Source organism: Lutra lutra, chromosome 4, assembly GCF_902655055.1.
Source record: "Lutra lutra chromosome 4, mLutLut1.2, whole genome shotgun sequence".
Classification (NCBI taxonomy): domain Eukaryota; kingdom Metazoa; phylum Chordata; class Mammalia; order Carnivora; family Mustelidae; genus Lutra; species Lutra lutra.
Window position 1 is genome coordinate 163,962,882 of NC_062281.1, and position 15,957 is coordinate 163,978,838.

At 46.0% G+C, this 15,957-nt stretch overlaps 1 long non-coding RNA gene across 1 annotated transcript; it reads left to right on the plus strand.

Moving 5' to 3' along the window:
* Positions 1 to 13,193: 13,193 nt before the first annotated feature.
* LOC125099094 (uncharacterized) lies at positions 13,194 to 15,060 on the plus strand. Its single transcript, XR_007127026.1, has 3 exons — positions 13,194 to 13,479; positions 13,722 to 13,861; positions 14,641 to 15,060. It is a non-coding gene; the product is annotated as an uncharacterized LOC125099094 (long non-coding RNA).
* Positions 15,061 to 15,957: the final 897 nt, after the last annotated feature.

The following is a 15,957-nucleotide window of genomic DNA, read 5'->3' on the forward strand; positions in this document are numbered from 1 at the left end:
GGACAGACACGGGTGTCCTAGAGAGCAGTTCACGTATGTAACAAGTGGACAAAGGAACACAAGAACTCACACTCAGGGCAAAAAGAAAAAAAAAAAGAACTTTGATTCTATCTTGCATATGTAGGGGTGGACAGGTTTTCCCTTCCAGGTTCTTTGGCTGGTCTAGTAATTGAAAGGAGACAGATTAACAGGAAAAAACAAAAGTTAAATAGCATGTGTATCTTCTGGAAGACACAGGAGTGAAGGGGTTCAGAACAAGTCATCCCGCAATATGCCTCTTTGGCATGAAGATTATTTTGAGCTAAAAATATTCAAAAACCCCAGCAGATTCAGGAAAACTTTTTACCTCCCTTTCAACTGCCTAAATTTATATTGGAAAGGGTGCCTGTACCAGGAAGAGAGCTATTAGCAGAGATTCCTTTTTACCTAAGAAACTTAACTGCATAACAGGCCAACTTTTTTTTTTAATTGGGTTATAATTAACACAGTGTTATGTTAGTTTCAGATGCACAGCATAACGATTCAACAATTCTATACATTATTCAGTGCTCACCACGAGATGTGTAGACTATCCACCAAACAACTCTTATTATATCCTTGACTATAGTCCTTATGCTGTGCTTTTCATCTCATCTCTGTGACTTTTTAATTTTATAGCTGGAGGTTTATACCTCCTAATCCCCATTATCTATCTTACCCTCCCCTCTGGCAAATCACTAGTTTGTCCTCTGCATTTGAGTCTGGTTTTTGTTTGTTTTGTTTTTTAGGTTCCATATATTAGTGAAATTATTTGGTATATGTTTTTGTCCGACTTAGTTCAGTTAGCATAATGCCCTCTGGGTCCACCCATGTTGTTGCAAACGGCAAGGTCTCATTTTTTATGGCTGAGTAACATTCCATTTTATCCACATTTTGCTTATCTATTCATGTATTAATGAACACTTAGGTTGCTCCCATGCCTTGGGCATTGTAAATAATGCTGCAGTAAAAATAGGGGTGTATATATCGTTTCAAATTAGTGTTTTCATTTTTTTGGTGGGATAGTAAAAACCCAATTGTCCAACTGTGCTTTCTCTGTTCTGTTTTTCGTGGAGGCTGCACTAGTCTGCCTCTCCACCAACAGTGCACGAAGGTTCATTTTTCTCCACATCTTCACCAACACTTGTTATTTCCTTTTTTTTTTTTAAGTCATTCTGACAAGTGTGAGGTGACGTCTCATTGTGGGTTTGATTTGCTTTACCCAGATGATGAGTGATGTTGAGCATCTTTTCATGTGTCTGTTGGTCATCTGTATGTCTTCTTTGGAAAAATGTCCATTCAGGTCCTCTGCCTATTTTATTTTATTTATTTATTTATTTATTTTACCTCTGCCCATTTTAAAATCAGATGTGTGTGTGTGTGTGTGTGTGTGTGTGTGTTGAGTTGTGTAAGTTCTTTATATATTTTAGATGTTAACCACTTATCTTTATATATTTTGGATGTTAACCACTTATTTTCAAATATCATTTCCCATTCTCTTGGCTACCTTTTCATTTTGTTTTTGGTTTCCTTCGCTGTGCACATAAAGGGGCAACCCTTGTTTTTTTAAACATCTCTTCTGCCTTCCTGCCAATGACCCACCTCCCTTTTGTAGCCCACCCTTGCCTTAGTTCAGGATGTTATAAGCTTCAGCCACCTGGCTGTTCTTTGGGTGTCATATTTTAAGGGCTCCCATATATATGTAATTAAATTTGTCTTTCTCCTATTAATCTGGCTATGTCAATTTAATGATTAGACCAGCTAAAGAACCTTAATAGGAAGAAGGGAAAATTTTCCCACCCCTATAAGAGAGACCCAGGAAAACTTGAGTAACTCCCTGAAATGGCCAAAGCCATCACTTTAAATACCATCCTCAGCTAGAGACAAAAGAGGATGGGTGGGGGGTGGCTGGGGAGTCCGTTCTGGACTAGGAAAAGCACAGTAGATGCGGTTAAGATTGTGCAGATTGGAGTTTTTGCCCTCTGTCATAAGATAAGCATTTCTAGAGATTGAGTCATTCCCTCTACCTGGTACAAGGGGGAGACACCCTTATAAATGGAAATTTTCCTTATAAGTGTAAAGGGTAACTTCTACGCAGTTTTCAGAACTTCCCCTGTGTCTACTGTTTCTTCAAAATAACTAGCTTAAAATAATCAATTGCCAAGGAGATATATTTCAAGGTGGTCTATTTGGCTTCCCTTCATATAGCTTTCTGGTTTTACAACTGGGAAAAGTGAGGCCTGCAGTGTTTGAGGGCACTTTGGGGTTGTGGCAAGGCTGGGACTTGAACTTCTTCTGACTTCGTGGCTCCTCAAGGGCACCTGTTAAGCAGACCCAAGGAATGTGCAGGGAGTGAGCCTCCTACATTTACAGTCTTTAGATTAAGCTGCAGCCAGAGACACCTCCTCATTGCCTGCCTGATGTCACAGAGCAAGGAAGAGCATGTGAGCAGGGGGAGGGGCAGAGGGAGAGCGAATCTCAGGCAGACTCCCCGCTGAGCAGTGCTGGGGGATTGGGGGGCTCCATCTCATGTCCCTGAGATCATGACCCGAGCTGAAACCAAGAGTCGGACGCTTAACTGACTGTGCCATCCAAGTGCCCTAATGTCATTATTTTTGCGGCAAACCCATGCCTATCCCTGGCACTGGGGGTGCACTGCCTGTAGGGGGCTGACAACAACATAGGGGGAGCCCCAGCCCATTGAAAAAGCCTCCGAAACCCCATGGCTCTTGCCCTTTCTGTGCGTCCCCCCCACTTACCCCGTCTCTCACTGCCCTGGCATCACTGCTCCATCTGGGACCACCACTGGCAGTTCCCAGAACAGAACATGGCCTGCAGGTTCGAAACGGCTGCCAGGAGTCTGTCCTTCCAGGGGGCAGAGGGAGAAGTCTTGGCACCATCAGATGGCAGGGGCTCCTGGTGAGATCTGTGGTCCCTCTGGCGTGGAATGGAGTGGTTGGGGTGGGGGTGAGACCTGGTGCAAGCTTAGGGAACCTTGTTTGGGAGTCCAAACCCTCCCTTTGGGGCTGGGACATCTTCCCAGAGTCTATTCCCAGGTGAAGACTGGACTTTCCACCAGGCTCCAATCCACTGTCCTGGGGGAGCTGGACCCCTGCAGCCTGATTTTGCTGGGGCTCTTCTGAAAATCCCTGAAAAGTCTCAGGAGAGACTTGGACTGCTGGCATAGCATGAAAACAGATCAGGGAAGATTCCCCACATCCCATAGACCCACAGACACCCCATTCCTAGGAGTGAGGCTAGGAAGAGCTTTCTCTGGATGAGTCTCTGTGGGAATAGGTCGTTGATGGCAGTAGTCTTCAGCCCGTCTTGGTGCCAGGGTCTTTGAATCTGGCGCAAGAAAGGCACTGGGGACTGCCAGGGCAGTCTGTCTGGCAGGGTTGAAGGTCCTGCTCACTTTGGCAGAACACCTCCCTGGGTTCTGGGAAAACCTGGCGGGCCCGATGTCATTTTGCAAATGTGTGGAGAACACTTGGGCAGCATCTGCTCTTCTGGAAAATGACACAGATTCTAGCACAGACGTCTTCTCTGAATAGAGAAGTCTGAGCCTATGACACGGTGGCACGTGCCAAGACTCGAGGCCCATCTGCCCTCCCTGCTTTTTCAGCTGGGAAACACATCCAGCAATAATGATCTGTAGATAAATACAGAGCAAATCCCGCAGAGCTGGTACACAGAGACTCGTATTATACAACAACCTCCTATAAGTACGAAAGTGTATTTTTATGTGCCTTGAGATTACGGGGCAAGTAATTCAGTGTATGTGCTGCCCAAGGGAGCACTGTCGCGAGTAATATATGTCGCATGGGTTTAGAAACAGCATGTCACAAATGAAACATCACCGCACAAACACATTCTGAGTGAGTTGCACGTGGGTCTGCTAACACTTAAAACCATGATGCGAATCTTAGAGTCTCAGTCGCTGGGAAAGTCAGAGGCTCAAAAGGAAGCTCACGCAAGTAGACAGCGCCCCACGTTGTAAGGTCCATCCCTGAACCCCAAAACTAAGTCCATAATGAAAGTGCTCAACCAAAGATGACTTCCCCACCCCCAAAGGGGAGTAGCAGCATGACCAACTCCACACAAGGCTGATAATTCACAGCAGAGAAAGCCGCCCTCCTGCAAATAGTGGGCATTCCAGCTGCGGGCCTGTGGGCGTACCGGGGCGCGCTGTGCCAGCCAGTTGCCAGTGGTTTCTGGGCCGCCAGGCTTCCTGGTGGAATGCTGAAGCAGAGATTTTAGTGCTGCTGAGGATGAGATTTTAATCTACGTGCCACTTTTATTTCCAAATGCCAAATTTGGGGACCTCTAATTGGAGGGCTACTGGTAAGAAGCCGTAGTCGGACCAAAAAGGAAGGGGTAGTTAACTATCTTTTGCCCGTAGTGACTGAAAAACGGACTTGTGTTTTTGGAACAATCAGGACCCACTGGGGCAGCCCCATGCTCCACGGTGGGCTGTGGAGCTAAACAGGTCTGTGTTCTCTCCATGGTGTCATCCACTTCGAGTGACACTGAATATCATTATGTATTTTTCACAACTGGTCTAGATATGGGGCTGTTTCCTTTGGAGAAGTAGTCTGTCTTGGTCTTTTCTGGCTGCCGAAACAAAATACCACTGACTGGGTGACTTACAAACAACAAACATTGATTTCTCACCATTCAGGAGGCTAGAAGTTGGGAGAGCAGGTGCCAGCATCCTCAAGGGGAGGGCTCTCTTCCAGGTCGCAGGCCCTCATTGGGCAGAAGCGGGAAGGGACCTCTCTTGGACCTTTTTAAAATTTTATTTATTTGAGAGTGTGAGCACAAGAGTGAGATCGGGAGGAGGAGCAAAAGGAGTGGGTGGGGCAGAGGGAGAAGGAAAAGCAGGTCCCTGCTAAGTTCCGTCCCAGGACCCCAGGGATCATGACCTAAGCTGAAGGCACACGCTTAACTGACTGAGCCACCCAGGCACCCCTCAGACCTTTTCTTAATAAAAGTATCAATCCATTCAGAAGGGTTCTGCCCCATGACCCAAGCACCTCTAAAGCCCTACCTCCCAACATCACACTGAGCATGAGGGTTTCAGCATGCTTTCTGCAGGAACACAAATGTTCAGATCATAGACAGCATAGTCCTTCTCTAGGAACAGGTTAATGAAACCAAGATGGGGACAGGCCTACAGCTTTCCAGGAACCCGTGCCCGCATGGTGATGTTTTCCACGCCCCTCCTGTGGGCCAGACCCTGTGCCATATGCTGAGGCTGCAGCCATAAGAAGGACAGACATCATGCTTTGGAATGTTTAGCCTAAAAGGCAGCAGAGATCCTTTCGTGGCAGAAACCTGAAGACTTGAAGCTTCAAGGCATCTATTGAAAGAATGGGAACCAACTTACCCTTTGTGGCAAGGCCCATGTTCTACTGGGGTTCCTATTAAGAGGCCAGTGTGTGATTTAGTGACACATGGAGTGATGTCCAACCTACACTGAGGTTCCTTTGGAATGATGTTTCTTCTGTGGGGAGGGAGAGAGGTCTAGGTACCAGAATGACAGATGCAGAACCATAGGATCTGATTTGGCCTTAACAATGTACAAGCCTCAGTGTGGTACTTTCTTTTCTGCATGTGCTCATAATGACTCAGTCTGAGAAAAATGTTAACAGCGGCGGCAGCTTGACTGAAACGTTTCTGAATGCTTACTCTCACTTTTTGCCCTAATCTCTTTGTAAGAATGCTCTGACAAGTGCTGGGTCACCAGCTGCCTTTTGAGTCACACTAGTCTAGTAGGGTAATGGAGCTGGGGGTGGGGGATAGGTGGCTGGGGTTAAAGGTGAAGTCTGAGTTTGTTTTATTATACCCCTTTCTGGGGTGTGATAGAGTCTATGGTGTGGCTGTGTGAGTGCCAAGGAAGTGAGGGCCACAGGAACAAGAATCTAACAGAGTAATTTATCAGGGTGTGTTCCTTTTCCCTTACTGTTCAGAATACGCCACATCTCTCCATAGAGCGGACATATAGAGACTCTGTACTGGACATTTCCAACACGGACCTTTCTGATTTGTTAGCATCACCATCTTGACTGTAACACAAGACTCTTAAATTATCTCAAGATGGAATTCTGTCTTTCCTCTACAGTGGTTCTAAGTTCTCTTTGGGTGTGATGGGAAGGACAGAACTCCTCCAAAATGATGGGGGTTTAGTTGGCTGCGCTGGCCTGTTTGGCCAAATATGACCAACGAGTGTCCTATTTGACCCCAAGGTGCTCAGAGGACTCCAGACCATGAGAGACCTGCTATTGGGCTTATTTGGGGCCAAAGACTACTCTTCTCCAAGATGGACCATCCTCCATCTTCCATGCTCTTCTGTGAATGGAGGTTAGGGAGCAAGGAAGGAAAGGGAGGGTGGGTTGGCATAGGGACCCCCAGACCATGTTGGGTCATAGGCAGGAGGTTGGGTGGGAGCTCACCAGGGTTCCACTTAGATTGTACTTCAGATAGTGGTGGTCCTGGGGAAAATATCCCTTTCCATCATCCTAGGTTTACATCAAGGTACTACCTGACCTTTCCCCTTGACCCTGTGAAGAAGTCAGGGATGGGTTGGCAGTGCCTGACCTTTCCTCAGTATCAGAATGATGGGCAATGCTGGCACAGTCTATGGCCATAGCCCATGGGCTCCTATGACTCTTGTTTTCCTGAGTTGGAGGAGCAGTGTTTTTTTTTTTTTTAATGGATTTTATTTTTTAGACTGATTTTAGAAATCATAGAAAAGTGGAGAAGATAGTACTGAGTTCCCATATATGCCACACCTGCTTTCCCCTATTAACATCTTACATTAGTGTGATATATTTACTGTAAGTAATGAACCAGTGTCAATACATGAGTATTAATACATTAGTATTAGTACTAAGTCCATAGTCTATTTGGGTCTCCTCAGTTTCTTCCTATGTCTTTTTTTCTGTTCTAGCATCCATCCACATCATCACATTCCATTGAGTTGCCATGTCTCCTTAGCCCCTTCCTTGGCCTGTCAGTTTCTCTAGCATGACAGTTTCTCCGACTTCCTGTTTTTGATGATCTTGACAATTTTGAGTTGTACTGATCAAGTATTCTGTAGGACATTCTATTATAGGAATTTGTCTATAGATGTTTTTCTCACGATAAGGTGGGGTTACAGGTTTTGGGGAACAAGACCACAGAGGTCGACTGCTATTCTCATCCCATCATATCACAGCTACAGACTATCAACATGTTTATCACTGTTGATATTGATCCTGACCACGTAGCTGAGGTGGTAATGGTCAGGTTTTTCCACTATAATGTCACTATTCTTTCCTGCCTTTCTGCACTGTCCCCTCTGAGGTCTCTATGCATAGCCCTCACTTAAGGAGGGCAGACTTGCGCTCCCCCTCCTTGAAACTTACCATAAGTTATTCAGAATTCTTGTGAAATGGAGATATGTCCCTCTTCTCCTCCACTTATTTATCTAGTTAAGCATTTACTTATATCACGATGGACTCATGGGTATTTCTTTCATGCTTTGGTTATAATCCAATTCTACTTTATTTTATTGCTTGTTCTATCTTTGGTCATTGGGAGAGCTTTCAGTTGGCTCCTCCATTCCTTTGACATATCCCCATCAATGTAGGGTTTTGTAGTTGTTGCTGTCTGTGTGTTTGTGCTTCAGTACTTCCTAACTTCCTGGCACAAACAAGATGCTCCAAGTTCATCTTGTATATTCCCTGGTCTAGTCCTAGAATCAGCCATTTCTGAGGCACTGTGCCTTCTTTTATTTGAGACTGGCATTAGAAACAAGAAGCTGAGTGCCAGGTATGTTCATTGCAGCTGGGGTATCGCTCCTAGGCCCTCCCAGCAGACAGTGTAAGGACATACATATGTTTATGCTGACTGGTGCCTGAGTATTTCTATATTTAACAATTTATATTTATATTAAGCTAAACATGAATTCATAGGATGTCTCCTAATAAAAAGAACTTTATTTTTTTAAAAGATTTTATTTATTTATTTGACAGACAGAAATCACAAGTAGGCAGAGAGGCAGGCAGAGAGAGAGGGAAGAAGCAGGCTCCCTGCTGAGCAGAGAGCCCAATGTGGGGCTTGATCCCAGAACCCGGAGATCTTGACCTGAGCTGAAGGCAGAGGCTTTAACCCACTGAGCCACCCAGGTGCCCTGGATGTCTCCAACTTTAATCCAAGGACAGTGCTTTTTACCTTAGAACCACCCTCTCCCTTGTGAAACCCAACATTCATCCCAATTGTTTGATTTTTTAAAAGCAAGAAACAGATCACATCTGGTAGGGAGAGCTTGACCATAATTAGAACTAAATATACTTTATGAAAATGATAAAAGGTTAAGACATGATTTTCAGTGAATTTACCTCAAGTACCAGATTTCTAAAAAGGTTACTCGAAAGACCCCTGCTGGTAAGAATAGTCAGGAAAACTCTGAGGTAGAAGAGGGATGAAGGGTGTTCCCGCCCTATCAGATTGTCTTTCCCAAATTGGCCACAACAGTATCTCCAGTTCCACATGTTTTTTTTTACAATGTGACCTTGACATTTGCCCCACCAGGAGGTGGGGTCATGTTTACTCTTCTTGGCTTTGGAGGGGATTGAATCATTTGCAGTCAAACAAACGCAGAGGATGTGATGCTACCTGGGTGAGAAAGGTTAGGCAGCTTCTAGGTCCTGGAAGTGCCTACACCATCACTCCGAGCCGCCATGTCAACAGTCCTACCTCTCTGAAGCTGCCATGCTGTGTGGAAGCCCAAGCTAGTGCATGTCCAGAGGGCACATAGAGAAATCTTGAAGCTTCATGATGACAAAAAGATGGCAGGCCAGCCCCCAGCTGCTCCAGCTCTTCCTCTCCAACACTTTCCCAATTTTACTTACTGTCTGATAACCCAATGAGCCAAAACCACCCAGCCAAGACTTTCTTGAATTCCTGACTAACAGAGACTGGGAGATGGAATACAAGGATTTTATTTGAAATGACTAAGTTTTGGGTTGGTTTACTTCACAGCAATATTTGCCAGAACATAAAACATATTACATGTAAAGTCTCAGTAATTAAAACAACATGGAACTGGCCCACACATAGACCAACGGAAGGGAAAATCCAGAAGAGGACCCAAATACATACAGGAAATTAGCATAGATAAAAAGTGGTATTTCAGGGGCACCTGGGTGGCTCAGTGGGTTAAGCCTCTGCCTTTGGCTCAGGTCATGATCTCAGGGTCCTGGGATCCAGCCCTGCATTGGGCTCTTTGCTCGGCGGGGAGCCTGCTTCCCCCTCTCTCTCTGTGCCTGCTCTTTGCCTACTTGTGATCTCTGTCAAATACATAAATAAAATCTTTTTTTTTTTAAAGTGGTATTTCAAATCAGTAGGAAAAGTTGGTCTTTTTAATAAATGGTGTTGCAACAAATGGCAGCTATCTATAAAAAAATGAACTTGGATCTACACATTATATATCCAGATAAATGCCAGGGGTGCCTGGGTGGCTCAGTTGGTTAACTATCTGGCTTCGGTTCAGGTCATGATCCCAGGGTCCTGGGATGGAACCCTGCATCTAGCTCCCTGCTCAGTGGAGAGCCTGCTTCTCCCTCTCCCTTTCTCTCTGCCCCTCCCCACCACTGGTGTTCTCTCTCTCTCAAATACATAAATAAAATCTTAAAAAAAAAAAGATAAACTCCAAATGAGTCTAAGATTTAAACATTAAAAATCAAGCTCACAAAAGAACTAGAAGAAAATGTGGGTGAATTCCCTTCTAACTTTGAATTGGGTAGCCTTTCTAACAAAGCTTCAAAATCCACAAACTTTGAAAAGAAAAGGTTAATCAGGGGCACTTGGGTGGCTCAGTGGGTTAAAGCCTCTGCCTTCGGCTCAGGTCATGATCTCAGGGTCCTGGGATCAAGCACCAGGTTGGGCTCGCTGTTCAGCGGGGAGTCTGCTTGTCTCCCTCTGTCTCTGTACCTCCCCGCCTGCCCCCACCTTGCTCATTCTCTCTCTGAAACAAATAAATCTTAAAAAAAAAAAAATTGTAACTCATATTACAGATTAGAAATCAATAAAAACACATAAAATCCAATAGATACATGGGTAAAGACTATAAAAAAAGATACTATGTTAACACACAATTCCATGATTACAAACAGTTTATAGGAAAGTAAACACAAATAGTCCTTTAAAATACGAAAATGTGCTTGGTCTTATTTATAGTAAGAATAATTCAAAGTAAAACTCTTCCTGAGTACCATTTTCATCCATCAACTTGGCAGAAACACAGTCTTAATGAGGCTGTGGGGAAAGAGGTATGTTCACATATAATACATGTTGGTATAGCTCCCACGGAGAGTGATTTGGGAATATCTGTCAAAACTACAAACATGTTGACTCTCCCACTCACATTCTTGGGAAATCATCCTTGCAGCACTCTATGTAATGGCGAAAGATTGGGAAAGACCCAAGTGTCAGTCAACATGAGACTGCTCAAATAAATTTTGAGGTAGCCACATGATGGAATATTCTGCGGCTGTAAAAATGGTTGAAGAAACTCTAAGTCTATATAAGGTTTTCCAAGACACACTAATTAGTGAAAAAAAAAAAGATGCAGAACAGCGTGTACAGTATGTTGGCTTTTGAGGAGGAAAGAAGAAAATATATATGTATATTCATAGTGCTCGTATTTGCATAGAGGAACTGGAAAGATGCACCAGAAGTTCATAAAAGTCAGTCCTTGGGGTGAGAGGAATAAGACAGTTGGGAGCCAGGGGGCTGGGAGTGAGAACTGTGACTATCTACCTTTTCTATTTTTCTGATCTCTGGCTCATATTTGAGAATAAAATACAATGCCTGTGACATAAAGGGAGTCCCAGTTCTTTAATTTATTTCCTTGATTTGAGAAAAGGCAAAAAGCATTCTGTGACACACGAGACAACTCGTGAGTGTGAAGGTCTGGCTGTGGTCTTAAGTACCACTTAGAAGGGAGTGCTCAGCTGCTCACCAATAAAATAAATAAAGCCTTATTTTCTTGACTTTTAGTTTAGGAGAGTAAGGGCCCATTTCTTATGGTCACCCCCAATGGGTTGGGCCCACTGTTGTCCAAGTGACCCTCATGTTCAAGGGGGAAAGAAAAGCCCAACCCTCCAAGGCCCACCAGCCTCCCATCCCCCAACAGGTCACTGAGACCACGCACTGATTTATGCCCCTTTAGTGGTCTTCCAGGGTGTTCCATGTGGCTTCTTAAACTGCTCTGAGGGTTTTAGAGTACATGTAAATATGTGTGGAAACATGCCACAGGTTCCTTTGAAAATTCAACTTAATGTTTTATGTATACAAGCTCCCGGTCTTCTTGCAGAAATGGTGGAATTGAGACCGCTCTGGGTTATGCGAATTATGCTCAAAAAGTTACTGGTAAAATTTAGGGCTGGGTCCGTGGATGGTGAAGAACATAAATCTCTCCAAGTTGCCCCTCACAATTGACATGAAGGCCGTAGGAATGGTCAGATCAGTCCTCTGCTAAGTCACAGAGACTCCTCCTAAGGAAACCTGCCAGGCACGGGCGGATTACCTGGGTGTCCATGCCATTATTTTTCAAAATAAACAGAGTGAGAGTTCCATCTTTGCTTCTTGGATTTCAGTAAGCTGTTATATACAAGCTGTGTAAAGTCAGTATGTGAAGCTGAATGCTGGGCTTTGTTTTCCTCACTGATGCTAAGGAGATGGGTGGTCCCAATATTCCCCTCCCCATTACATTCCTGTCTTCTCCTAAAGCATGCCCTTGTGCATTGGCTCCTAGAATATTTTGAAAAGTATTTAAGATATTTCTTTGTTTTGGGCAACCCCCAATGCTGGTGTCTTTATATATTCCAGAAGTGTTTTATCTCTCTCTCCTCTTGGTCACAATTGCTTTTTGAAAAACCAAGTAAAATGTTGCCTACGGAATGGATGAAGTTTTCTTTTGGCTGAAATAAACGACACATTCACCCAATTCCTAAGCGCCCCTTGTCCCGTCTTTGTCTGAAATCGACTTTAATTTTACCAGCAAATCACTCTTCATGTTGATACGCCAAGAAAGTTAAAAAAAAAAAAAAAAGTGATTCTTCTAAGATTTTTTTAGGGCAGCTGTTGGTTAACAAGAGTGCCTTCACTTAACACCCAACAGCAACTAAAGTCATACTGTCGAGTCAAAACCCGTTTTTGCTCCTCTTCTAGGAAATAACTATATTTGAAAGGAAGTCTGTCAGCAGATGCTTCTGGAACATCAGGCTGAGGCTGTGCCCCCGGAGTTAGCGGGAGAGTGTGTGTGTTTTCACCCTGGGCTGAAAAGATGTGCCAGGTGTTTGTGACAAGCTGTGATGAGGACTGCAGATTACTTGGAATCCATTGTATTCTTTCTCCTTGTTGGAGAAAGAAAGCTCTGAAAACAAGCCCTTATTTAAAGGAAGCCCCAGTTCATCCGACAAGGCTTTGAATGAAGTCCCTTTCATGCAAACTGCTTGACAAAGGCCATTTGGCCCCGAGAAACCCTATGAGGCCAGAAGCTAGAATGAACACCCCATGGAGGGTTCAGACAGTTCCAAGCTCAGGACTTTCTTCAAACATAACAGGTGTTTATTGACCCTGGTCGGAATGAAAATGACCCAGTAACACAAGCAGAAGAGCCTGGCGTAGAACGAACGTCCATCACCGTGACTAACAGTTGCCGAACCGTTACGGGTATGGGGAAAGGGTGCTGATGCCTTCTCATGGGCTCTCTGCCTTTGAGGTACGTTTCGTTATTATTTTCTGCATTTTACAGGTGAGGACATGCAAGCTTCTTACAGGCAGCTGGGTTACGGTCGCATGGGGGCCCAATAAAGATGGGCAGGCACGACTTTTCAGGGTGTCTGGCCTTGGAGGCCCACGGGGACCTTGCTTCACCCCTGCCACCCTGAAATCCTAGAACCAACAGCACGCAACACAAATAACTCATTGTCCTTCTGCCTCAAACAATAGCAGTCCTCCTTAGAATACAAAGCACATTTGATGAGAGAAAGCGGCCACCAGAGGCCATAGCCACACATTAGGGCAGAATCCACAACCCCGGGTGTGGGCGGGTGGCGAAGGGGGTGCTTCCCACTTGTTCAATCTCACTTCAAAGATTGTTTGAGGAGAAGCGGTAATGACAGCACAAGTCCATGAGCTCCCGTGATCCATTGCTAGTGACACAGCGATGACACGGAAACATCTGAAGGCAGGGCCCCAACTCCCACTCTTCTTGGGACACTTTTCTCCTGGAGGCACCCTGGTGCTTTGCCAGCACCATCTTGCCACTGCCCTGAGGAACGGATGCTAGTACAATGACACCAGGTTCCCTGCCCCCATGGGGGACAAGCCTCCTTTCAGCCGTAAGTGGCACCTGCCACCAGAGGATTTCCACACGGGAATGGCCCCAACACACCCAGGGACTCACAGGTGGGCACCAGCTTTCCCCCTTTCCCCTTTCTTACCAGAGCCCTGTGAGAAAGCAAGAATGTGGGAGAGACGACTGCTCCCCTTGCATGGGACCTGAGGAGGCAGGGCTGGGTGGGGCAGCATGATGGGGTCACTCTCTCTAGCTGGTCTGCCCCTTGGCCACTTGCCTGGGCATGTCATCCCTCAGCAGAGGGTGGGGTCATCCCCTGCCAGGTCTGCTGAGCTCTGTCCTCCTGGTCCAGTTACTCCAGAGATAACTGATCATGGGGGGCTATAGACCGCTATCTCATATCCAATGTGGCAAGATGGAGCTGGCAGCTTGGGAAGAAGTTGTCCCAGGAACCCGGATGTTGTACTGATGTGGCAACCTCAACAGTATGAGGTAATCATACTGGAGTTTCAGGGTGGTGTGGTTGGGGCTAGAAGAAGCTTGGTAAGTGCTTCCTTCAGGGCTTTGTGGAATTCTGTGGCCCTGGACAGGTTTGTACTCCTTGAGGAAGGACTGGAAGCTTCCATCTCCAATGTTTCCCTAGTCTCAGGTCTGGGTCTGGGAAGCTCCACTGGGATATATCCTTTGAACTTACCTCAGTGAAGTGTGACTTTTGGTGATGACGAGGTCAGAGGATTTGTTTCACTGAGCTTCGAGACCATTGCCCACTGGGGCCACTTCAGGGACGCTCCGAATGCTGGAGCATGTCCAGGAGGTCAGTGCTGGCAGACCAGGAGTGGGGACAGGCCAGCCTCCAGGGACAGGCCAGCCTCCAGTGGCTTGCAAGAAGAAGGGTCCTCTACCTATTTCAAGGGCCCACCTGTTTACAACAAAATAGAGCTTCCCGCATACAGAGTGTGAAGGGTTAACACCAGTTCTTCTCCTGGGAAGAGCAGGCGAGCCCCCGAACTTCCAAGGATTCATCCACATGATGAGTGTTTAGTGAGCACCTACTCCACGCAGACCTGTGAGCGTGTTTGTGACTGTGCTCACTAGCATCTTCCTGCTCGCATCAGCTTCTCCAAAGGGGACCGCAACCACCGCGAGGCTAAGACCCCCGGGACGAGCCCAGGGAGGGGCTGGGTCCGATGGGGAAGGGAGTGGGTGTAAGACGGGGAGCAGGATACCTTGTTCTTTGCTTCCTCAACATCCATTCCCTGTTCTTCTATTAGCAGCACTCTCCATTTCCTTTGGGAGATACAATCCAATCTTTGAAGGGACTGTTGTCTGTCACTGCAAATGATTGTAAGGAACGGAACTCCCTTGATGGTAAGTTTTACTCACAGAAGAGGGATCTAGTTGGGATATAACTGGACAGGTGCTGGACTTAGAGTCAGAAGACCCTGGTTCGAATCCCATCTCTTCCATTTACTCATAGAGTTATTGGCTGGGTTTCTTCAGTCCTCTGATTAGCAGGTGGAATTAACGTACTTCAGGGCATAGTAAGACCATCATCGGTCTGTAGACCCCCATCTCAGGACCACCCCATGGTTCACATCGGAGGGCATGTCTGGATGAAGAACCACATCTTCTGGATAAGCTCTATTTCCATTTGCCGCCATCTGCTGACCACCTCCTATTTTTTCAACCTACTCTCTGGCACAACCGGCAATGGCTCTAAAATCTGTCCATCCTACCACTTTTTTTTGGGACCCCTCACACCTCCTGCACCTGGCCCTCACTTCCTCCTGGCCCAGATTGCATGGGCCAGCAGGGCAACGACTCTGTTGCCCACAGCTCAGTTCCCTTGCCCCTCTCTGGCTGTATCAGATTTGCAGGACAAATCCGCAATCCTGACCCGACGATTCTCTCTCCCAAACCTCAGGATGAGGAATTCACATCTTCTAGAATCCCAGTACCAACACCCCCCCTCCCCCACTCTTCACCATGAGCTGATGACATCGCTTCCTGTTTCTCTGGAAAAACAGAAGCCACCAGAAGAAAACTCCCTAAGGCTCCCTATCATTTCACCTGTACACTCCACTTTCGTCAGAGGGAGTCTCCCTGCTCCCGGCCAGTGCCAACCCTCCACCTTGACTCCATACCCCTTGATGCCTAAGGACTCACACTCCCATTGTCTCTTCTCTCTTTGTGTCATCAGTTTCCTGTCTCTCCTGGATTATTCCTAACAGCAGACACAGACAGTCTAAAGGCTCCTAACCTTAAAAAAAAAAAAAAAATCCTCCCTGGGTCCCACACCTTTTTCTAGAGTCTGCCCCACTTCTCTGCTCCTTTTACTCCTTTTACAGCAAAATCCCTTGGCAGAGTTGCCTTTACTTCCTCTGCTCCCAGCTAGTGCATGGCTCATGCATCATACACCATGCCCCGTTGGGCATTTGTCCCCACCACACTGTGAAACTGCTCTTGTCAAGGCTGCCAGTGACCTCCACATGACCAATTTCAAAGTCAATTCTCAGTCCATAGCTGGGCTGACCTACTGTCAGCATCGGCCATAGCTAACTGAGCCCTCGCCCTTGAAACGCTTGCTT